This window comes from Euprymna scolopes, chromosome 26, assembly GCF_053919585.1.
Source record: "Euprymna scolopes isolate OS-2025 chromosome 26, ASM5391958v1, whole genome shotgun sequence".
NCBI lineage: Eukaryota > Metazoa > Mollusca > Cephalopoda > Sepiida > Sepiolidae > Euprymna > Euprymna scolopes.
The window spans coordinates 56,191,146-56,199,353 of record NC_136507.1 but is presented as its reverse complement, the minus strand read 5'-3'; positions in this window follow the sequence as shown (position 1 = coordinate 56,199,353).

Genomic DNA, 8,208 nt, shown 5'->3' with positions numbered 1-8,208 from the left:
AGTGCTTAAGTTAGAAATAACATTATCTGTAGTGTGTAAGACTTAAAGAATCTTTAAATCATTGGTATATTTGAAGCAGTATTTACGCCAGAAGATGACGTATAATGTTAAAATATATTTTTTTGCATACCAAGCTGAAGTTTTACTTTGCGTTTCCCTTTTTAGAATATATGTTATTTTGCAGCTCCTGCATTAAACACGTATGCCACACAGTTCGATTAACACATTAATTTACAGTTGGCAATTATGAAAGACAATGAATGTAGAGGATGGGGCGATAAAATTGTCGCCCTAGAAAAGACGACATGATTCCATTGTCGTTTGATGAAAAAAGTTTTCTTTTATTGTTGCAGACCATCTACTAGTTGGCCCGTTGTGTACAAGTCCCAAGAGCGATAAAAGCCTTCTATAATGTCTTAAAGTGACACAATGTTCAACGAGCGAGATCGGAGATGCGCTTCTGTACAACTTTTGCTTTTTACCGATCCAAGTTATGACAACAGGACCATTGTCAGTATCCTTAACATGCAAGAAGAAGAGAAAGAGAAGACGAAAAAGAGAAAGAGAAGCGGAAAGAAGAGAAAGAAGAGAAAGAAGAGAGGAAAGAAGTAATAGCGAAGAAAACAGCAACGAGTCAGACCAGAATATTTTTCCCAAACCACGATCTGGTCAGCATAAGAAACATTTCACTATCGTACTGAAGGAGAGTAGACTTTTAAAGTATATTTTCTCAGATTTGGTGACGTATTCATGATTGATTGTAAGTCATGGAGCGAGCAGATGAAGGTTTGCCTTTTATTACAAAAATTGGGAGCTGTGGAACACAATAATTTCGTGGACTAAATCATCCCTAAACAGACGAGTGAACTATCTTTCGACGAGACAGTGAAATCTTTGATGGAATTATAGTCCAAAAATCAACTTATTCCATAAAAGATGGAGATGCATTAACCTGACACGCAAGAAAACCAAGATTACACCACATTTGCTTCAGTCGTAAATCGACACTGTGACAACTTCGAACTATCTTCATTGACAGCCGACAACTTTAAGATCCTGATTTTCATTCAAGGTTTAGTGTCGACCAAGGACGCTGAACTCCGACGCCAGGCACTAAACAGATTGGAGAAGGAGCTAAATATAACAATTGGCTGAGGAATGCCAAAGAATCATCTCAGAGAAACAAGACTCCAAAAATATAGAAGAGGCAGGTGTAGCACACATTAGAAAGGTACGAAGTAACAAAAAATCTTTCTCTCCAAATAATCAAGCGAAAGCCAAAAATAACCCCCCGGAAAAAAATCCCCCCAAAAGTCTGAATTATCCCGTTATCCATGCCAAGAATGTGGAGAATTCCACTGGCAGAAGGATTGTCCATACCGGTTCCGGAAATGTGCTCCGGGCAGACGTAACGGAAACAAAGTCTCACATTGCAGAGCAAAAGGACACAGCAGGGACTACGTAAAAACAACGAGGACTCAAGCGGATGACGAAAATGTACGGAAGTACCTGACGGTAAAAATTGAGGACAAAAATGTTGAACTTCAACTTGACAGTGGTTTGGATTTGTTCATCGTAAACCACCATACTTGGTGCAAAATCGGAAAACTGAAGATGATGAGAATCAAGAAAGTTGCTTGTTCAATAGCTGGAGAAAAAACAATTGAAAGTGAGGTTACCACTAACGTAACTTTGAAAAAAAAAAACACACTAAATCTCAAGATTCTTGTATGAAAAACACTAATAACCTTTTTGGGACGGACTGGATGAAAAAATTTGAACTTTGAGATTGGCTCAGTAGCGATTTTTGTCAAAAAGTGGACAACATTCGTTACAGCTAAAGCTCAAAAACTAAAGAAGACCTGAATGAGTCGTTCCCCAATGTTTTTAAGACTAACTAGGCTGCTGTACAAACGTAGAGACAAAGTTGAAATGATACTATCAAGCTTTCATTCCTAATATGCATACATTGTGCACAAATTTAAATAAACTACTTAGGAAGGACAAGGTTTAAAACTTGACCAGGGAAGGCAAGATGGCGTTCGAAAAACTTAGAGGTGCTTACATAGGAACTATTCCTGACCTATTACAACCCAGATTTAGACATTATCGTCGCAAGTGACGCGAGCGCATATGGAATCGGCGCGTGTATCCTGCATAAAATGCCCCACGGTTCTCAGAAACCGATAGCACACGTATTGAGAACCCTACTACCTGCAGAAAGGAATTATTCTCAGATAGAGAAAAATCCTTAAGCATCATTTCCGCGGTAAGAAGATATCACAGATTTCTCCATGGACAACATTTCAAACTTCAAACGGACGACAAGCCACCGATCTCTATCTTTGGCTTGAAAAAGGGTTGCCTACACATACAACAAACAGTCTCCAAAGATGGAAAACAATCCTACTAAATTATTTGATATGGAGTTCCTTCCGAAGGAGTAAGCACACGCAAACGGGCTATCCCGATTAATACCAAGGAATGGTGAACCACTTGAAGACTCGAATATCGCATCACTACGATCAGAGAGAGATTATAGTTCGATCCTTGCAACACTGTGAAAGAACTTCAAGTTACTCTGGATGATATAAGGAAAGAAGCCGAAAGCAACGATTCGATTTTATAAGAGACACCAAAGAAAAACTACAAACTGATGAACAAGTAACAGGGGTTTTCTTAACATGCGGCCATGTATTATTATATCGGAAGAGAGTAGTTGTTCCAGCGACCCTCCAAAGTAAATCGTAAAGGATTTTAACACGGATCACCCTAGCGCCACTAGAATGAAAAGTTTAATGCGTTCATACGTGTACTGGAAAAACATGGACAATGATATTGAAGAAAAGGTGAAAGCATGCGAAAGATTTGCACTAGCTGCTAAAGCGCCACCAATTTAATTTAGCCCATGGCCTAAAACCACATACCCATGGTCACAAATACATGTAGGCTATGCAGGACAACTTGATGGACAGTACCACCTCATAGTAGTGGACAGCTTTTCTAAGTAGCCTGAAGTCTTTAGGTGCAACAGCCTAACTACGGACTTCATAAAAAAAATTCTTATTCGCATCGTTCCGGCAGAAAAAGGAAACTGACGGACGGCTTGGAGGTCAAGCCGAGAAATAAAAACTATATTTCATGGAAATAAATCTTTGGAGGAGGGGTGTTCTAGGGTAGTTAACCCCCCTATATCTTTAATAGTATAGATTCGTCTGGCACTATGTAAGCCATCCATTTCTGCCATCGAGCAGAGAGCACATGCATAGTTTAACCGTTCGTAGTGAACACCAGGACTCTTTCACTTAAATATTGTGAGCCCCTAAACAGGAATGCAACAATATGGAATTTGTCATGAAGAAGTGTGATACCTAGAAATTGAAAAGAGGACAATCGTTGAAAGTAGAGTAACACAACTTTTGAATGGGAAACGATAACAAAGGTTGGAGAAGAAGGATATACCTACTTACGAAGTGTGGAAGTAGATAAAATAAAAGAAGCTGAAATGAATGAAATAGTAGGTAAAGAATACAAGAAAGGACTACGGTTTGGTCTTGGTCAAGATAGAATCGGAAAAACGAAATATCCGCTATAAACACATAGGCAATAGCTATATTTCGATATGGGGTGAGTATTAACAAGGGAACTAAAATAAGCTAAAAGATGTAGACAGAAAATTCAAGGAAAACGATGACAACGAATGGAGCTCTTCATCCAAAGTGTGGTGTCGATAGGTTATATGTGAAAAGAAAAGAGGGAGGACGAGCACTAATAAGTGTAGAAGAATGTGTAAAAGAAGAAAATAGTCTGGGAGTTTACATCTCCAATTGTAAGGAAAAGCTTATAAAGAGTGTGTCAGGATTTGAAAAGTTGCAAAAGATCGAATAAGTAAAGAGCAAAGAATTAAAGGCAATAAATGAACAAAAAGTGAAAAGCAAATGGATTGAGAAGAAAATAACCAATTCAGTAGAGATTTACCAGAGGCAGTAAACTTTTATTGAAAAAAAAATCAATCTAAGTTACTTGATTATGTAGTTGAGCTGTGATATCTATTCAATGTAGCCGTCTTCAGCCTTAATCACCACCTCGATACCGGTCCGAACCCGAACTAGGAGCATGTCTTTTCCACAAGCGCTGGTAAGAGCTCTTCGGAGGTTGGCGGTGATCAGGCTGGCTGTGGTGTTGCACAGAGTCCTTCTGCCACATCCAGATCTGCCAGCGGCCACCTGATTGTACCAGAGGATCATCACACTCTTCAGCACATCCAGGTACACTTTGGTGTTGACTTTCAAGCCAAGATGTGAGGTAGTAGGATGTGGCCAGAAATTTCGTTGCGTTGTGGCCACAAACGTTGAACTGTCCGGATTTGCATTTTGAGGGCGCTGGCAATGGTCCTGTTGTCATAACTTGGATCGGTAGAGAGCATGAGTTGTACATGGGCGCATCGTTTATTTTATCGTTCCATCTTTTACATTGATTGTCTTTCATAATTGCCAACTGTAAATTAATGTGTGGATCGAACTTTGTGGCATACATGTTTAATGCATGTTTAATGCCAAATAACATATATTCTAAAAGGGGAGACGCAAAGTAAAACTTCAGCTTGACACGCAAAAGAAAATATATCTTAACATTATACGTTACATTCTGACGTAAATGCTGCTTTAAATATAACAATTATTTAAAGATCCTTTAAGTATTATACGCAACCGATAATACCTTGAGTACTGCAGTTTACGTTGCAATCGTAAGACTTTACAAGCTATCTGATGCGTGAGTTAAAGAGATGGACATCAAATACCAAAAGCTTAACGTCCAACGAGAAGAAAAAATACCGCTAAAAATAGTTCAACTGTCAATATACTACACTTTCTCATTGAAAGAGATAACAATTGTCAGTTCCTTATTTGCCGAGAATATGTACAACACTGACCTCTCCTCCCGGTAATCAATGCTCCCACCTTAACGGTAGAGAAAAAACTAACTACATTTTATTATTCTGCATAATGTACGTTGCTTGCCTTTCATATCATGTAAATAAATGTGTTAACTATACTTTCGGCCTTGGCTTTCATTTTTATTATCGCTGCATTCCTTTGTTCGTCACGCTTGAATTATAAATAGGATTTTTGTCTGTCTGTTAAGTGAATGGAGAAACTAATATTTTTTTATTTGTCCTTGCATATAAGACGACTAGCTGGGAGACCCGACGTTACCCGGGATTGAATAATGATCAGCGAATGTTTCACACTCCCATATTTGTTATTGTCATCGAAATCTGTAAAATTGTCCATTTTTTTCAATTAAATCGATTCATTGCCTGCGCTAATTAGGAACACATCGTGGTGCACCGGGAGGAATCTTCACATGACCTCCTGTAGTGACTTAGTCTACACTACGCTCTAGTCTACATTGCACTGTAGAGAACCTACTCTTGATTTTATAACATTATTTTCATATATAATGGTTTGAATTAAAGTTTAAAATGCAAACGCACCCCTATCATATCAAAGAATCTACTGTTGATTTTATATGCCGGGCTTTTCAGCCTGTATGGAAATAAAACTTCTCAAATGCACTTGTGGTGTTAGGTTGCATAAGACGTTAACTTTGGCCAAAATCGCACGTGCTTTCTTTCATCAGATATTTTCGATTATCGAAGATATTCCGATGCAAAACATATCTAAGAACCCTGCCAGGTACATAAAGTACATTTGTGTGAAATTTCATAAAAATCGGTTTAGCTGTTTAGGAATCCATAGGGAGCGAACTCTCACACTCACAACGCCGTTTTCATTTCTACTATTATATAAAAGTAACTTTTTCTGTGTGTAGGTTTGTTCCCATGGAAAGCAGGTGATGCGCCGATTTTTATGAAATTTTACACAAATGTACTTGATGTATCTGACAATGTTCTTAGATAGGTTTTGTATCGCAATGTCTTCGATAAGTATCGATAACCGAAAAAATCCGATGAAAAAAAAGGAATATGCGTTTTTCACTAAATTGTACGCCTTATACAGCTTAACATCACGAGTAAATTTGAGAAATTTTATTACCACATAAGCAGAAAGGCCCACCATATAAAGTCAACAGTGGGTTCTTTGATATGACAAGGGCGCGTTCGAAATAAATGTTTCTTTTTAGTGCACGTCAATTGATACTTGGCATTTACATTTGAAACTTTAATTCAAGCCATTATATATAAAAATAATTTTATAAAATTAACAATAGGTTCTATTCAATGCAATGAAAATAAATTACAATGTATTATAGACTAAGTCACTGCGATGAGGCGTGTAAAGCACCCTTCCGGTGCAACGCGGTGAGTCCCCAACTAGAGCAGGCAATTTATCGATTTGGTTTGAAAAATGTAGGATTTCATCGATTTCGATGACAATAAAATATGAGAAGGTGAAACGTTCGTTAATCCTCATTCAATCCCGGGCAACGTCGGGTATCTATGCTAGTAATAGATACAGACATAGATAGATTGGATGTGTGTCTCAGTTTTTGCATTCATTTGTCTGTCAATCTTAAGATTTAAATAAATCTTAATCTGTCTGTTCAGCATATGTGTGAAAAAAATATTTTTTTAATTTGTTCTCGCATATAATACGATATGTCTGTCGGTTACTGTAGTCGTGAAGCCTTATTTCGAATTAAAACCTTAATCGCTAGTTGAATAGAAATATCTTAATGAATAAAATCGCCGTTTCAAAATAATTAATATTTATAGATGAATACCGATATGACTTTTTCCCCATGTTTCTGGAATTGCACTTTTCAGGTGTTTTTCATTCCGTTAAAGGTGATCACTCGCCATGATAATTATTCATGCTCAGCACATGAAAAAATCCGGTTGAATCCGGTTTATTTCAGTGTAGTGTTATATAGAGGCCGCTTAGAGGAAGAAAAAGGTATGTTAACTAAAAAATGCCTACAGGCAATGTAGGTAAGATTTGTTAGACTGTCAGTATTATGTGAGGGCCATTTGAAAAAGAGCAATAAAACTGTTGTGGTGGCACCCACTCATTTACATATGTGGTTAATATTACACGTAAATAGCAAGACTCGGTTAGTCTGAGTGTGTGTTAACCAGAAGCCAAGAAGGCCGAGCCGAGAGCAGATATGTTCTCCAGCCAAGACTCTCTTACTTGACAAGCATTATGTAAATATACTGTAAATATACTTTTCCTAATACACTTCTTATTGATTTACCTTTGTTGAGTCTTCATTTGTATTGCCTTATACGTTATTTGGTTCAACCTGCAAACATAACAGTTGGCGACGAAGATGAACGTGAACCATAACAAAAACATTAAAAAAAGGAACACATTTCGATTAATACTGAAACTAAACTTTATTCAATATAAAATATAAATATTATCTATGTAAAATTAAGTAATTTTCAAGCAATATACAATTTAATACTGATAAAACTGAATTATGAATTTAGGAAACAAAGAATTAAAAAACATAATAAACACCAACGATGAATAATTTTAAAATGAAAACAAAAGATAAATACTTTTAAGAATGAAAGCAAACGATAAAATACAAAAAATTGAAATCAAATAAATAATTTAACTACAAACAAACAATAAAAGTTACTAGTGCAGAAATATTTTTTAAAATTTAATTTAGAGAAAAATCACATGGGTTGAATGCTATTTTTTTGAACTTTAGAGATGAGGAAAATTTAAATGCGATATTTGTTTTTATTCTAATATACTTGATACCACTTTTGTTTAGAAGTAAAGAAAAACATAAATTAAAACACAGTTGGAATATTAGTAACTTATATTGTCGGCACAGGATCACAGTGTAGTATCTGTTCTGATGCTAAACTTCATTTGCTCTGTCCTCCGTCAGTGGAGGAGAAATCAAATTTTTATTTTATTTTTGTTCTTATCCAGAGTGCCCCTTTTTGTGGAGCTGGATTTTCCCACATTAAAAACCGACCTCGCGTCTAACTGTGCCCTCGTGGGGAGGCAAGTAAATAAATTAAAAAAAATTTTTTTAAAAAAATATTCTCATGTAAAAATTATTTGTTTATAATTCTAAAAGAAACAATCAAATTTAATGTATAACGTTCACAGCTAATTTTATTAATACCTGCGTGCTATTTAATTTAATTTTCATCCAGACTTGTGTTTAGAAAAATATATAGAACTTTAAAATATTTGGAAATACTCAATGAAAGGT